This window comes from Rhinopithecus bieti, unplaced genomic scaffold, assembly GCF_001698545.2.
Source record: "Rhinopithecus bieti isolate Rb0 unplaced genomic scaffold, ASM169854v2 scaffold_2827, whole genome shotgun sequence".
NCBI classification, from domain to species: domain Eukaryota; kingdom Metazoa; phylum Chordata; class Mammalia; order Primates; family Cercopithecidae; genus Rhinopithecus; species Rhinopithecus bieti.
The window spans coordinates 2,103,017-2,105,592 of record NW_016804135.1 but is presented as its reverse complement, the minus strand read 5'-3'; positions in this window follow the sequence as shown (position 1 = coordinate 2,105,592).

Here is a 2,576-nt window from a genome sequence, read left to right as displayed (position 1 = left end):
TTTTTGAGACAAGTCTCACTCTGGCTCAGGCTGGAGTGCAGTGGCATGATCTCAGCTCACTGCAGCCTCCAGATTCTCAGTTCAAGAGATTCTCTCTCAGTCTCTCAAGTAGCTGGGATTACAGGCATGCACCACCACGTCTGGCTAATTTTTTTTGTATTTTTAGTAGAGATGGAGTTTCACCATGCTGGCCAGGCTGGTCTTAAATTCCTGGTCTCAAGTGATCCACCTAACTCAGCCTCCCAAAGTGCTGGGACTGCAGGTGTGAGCCGATGTGCCTGGATACTTTGCTTCTTAAATCATTTCCTTTGAGTGGCAAAGTTTTCCTTACATAGGATTACATTTCTTTCTTCTGAGGTTTAATCATAATATTTGATTTTGCAGTGAATAATATCAACATAATAATAATGTTCTATATGCTATTTGTTTCTAACTTTTAGAATCAACCAGTAAACACAGCTTAGAAGACTTAATAAAATAAGGACAAGACTCTATAAAACAAAACTTTATTAAAACCAAGACTTTATTTTAAAACCAAGACTTTATTTAAAACAAGGCTTTATTTTAAAAGCCTTTGTATAAACTAGACTTTGCCAGGTATGGTGGCTTATGCCTACTGTAATCCCAACTACATGGAAGGCTGAGGTGGGAGGATTGCTTGAGGCCAGGGATTCATGACCACTCTGGGAAACACAGGAGATTCTGTCTCTAAAGAAATAAAAAATAAAAAAATATGCTGTGCATGGTGACATGCATCTGTAGTCCCAACTACTCAGAAAGATCACTTGAGCTCAGGGATTTGAGGCTATAGTGAGCTATGATTGTACCACTTGCACCCTATCCTGCGCAACAGAGGGAGATATTGTCTCTAAAACAAACAATCCACAGGATTTTATATTAAACCCCCCCCCAAAAGCCCAAGACTTCATAAAACAAGGATAGAGTATACTGTAAATGTTATAAATACTAGTAATTGAAAAATCATGGTATAGTTAACAAAACCTGGGAGTTACAGGTGAGAAGAAGTGAAGGATAGTGGAGCATTCATACATTCTCACTTTATAGAGAGGAAGTTGAGATACTTCCTAAAATTAGTGAAAAAGTAAAGAGAATTTAAGCTTATTATTTGAAATAATGAAAGGTAACTAATAAACAGTTATACAGTAACCAACAAAACCTGAGAGAATGGTTAGGGAGAAAGCAGCGAGTGAGATGAAGCACTGATCTTTCACAGTAGGTCATTGTTTTGGTTGCTAAATCAAGAAATAGAGCTATATTAGTAGTATTGAGAATTAGATGAGGCAGGCTAACATCAGTCAATTCAGCAGATCCTAATCCTTACCTAAATCTTTTATCTATACGTTTATTAACAAGTTCATTCTTCTCAAATACATATCTTAATGAGCCCAGTGATTGACTTATTGGGAGAACAACTTATACCGTTCATTTGGAAACACAGGTTTAGGAAGATATAAGCAGACTTTTTCAGAAGTCTATATTGTGATGTGTTAATGCTCATTAAATGGACTGTAAGATTACCCTCTTTTAAGAGTGAAACGTGTATTTGCGTAAAGAGGCAGGAAGAGACTGTATGGTCTTAGAACTAAGTTAGTTGAAGTATAAATATATATCAAAATGTGTTATAAATTATGTTATACTGTCTTCATCATGTGCAAATGTGTTGACTATGGCTTGTAGGTTATGGTTATTTGCATCTGATACTTTTTTTTCAGTCTTCTCACTTCTTTTTTTTTTTTTTTTTTTTGAGACGGAGTCTTGCTCTGTCACCCTGGCTGGAGTGCAGTGGGGCGATCTCAGCTCACTGCAAGCTCCGCCTCCCGGGTTCACGGCATTCTCCTGCCTCAGCCTCCCGAGTAGCTGGGACTACAGGCGCCCACCACCAGGCCCGGCTAATTTTTTTTTCGTATTTTTAGTGGAGACGGGGTTTCACCATATTAGCCAGGATGGTCTCGAGCTCCTGACCTTGTGATCCGCCCACCTCGGCCTCCCAAAGTGCTGGGATTACAGGCGTGAGGCACCACGCCCAGCCTAGTCTTCTTAGTTCTAATTATCCCTTATTTTTCTCTCTTTCCTGGCAGTATTTCATTCATATTCTCAGATTTTTTGCAGTTCTTAAAACTCTTAGATCTTTGATTTTAAGCAAATAAATGCTTAGCAATGCATACAGGTCTTATAAACAGTTTTATGCAATATGTTATGTTCAAAATGGTGACACGTATTTAACATAATACATTGTAGAAATTCCAAGTTTGACTTCCAAAGATTAAACAAATACTTAGACATGAATTGACCTGTCAGTGTCAACATTTATAAGATAAGAGTCACAGTTTCCTTTTTTTTTTTTGAGACGGAGTCTCGCTCTGTCGCCCAGCCTAGAGTGCAGTGGCGCGATCTCGGCTCACTGCAAGCTCAGCCTCCCGGGTTCACGCCATTCTCCTGCCTCAGCCTCCCAAGTAGCTGGAAGTACAGGCACCTGCCATCACGCCCGGCTAATTTTTTCTATTTTTTAAGTAGAGATGGGGTTTCACTGTATTAGCCAGGATGGTCTCGATCTC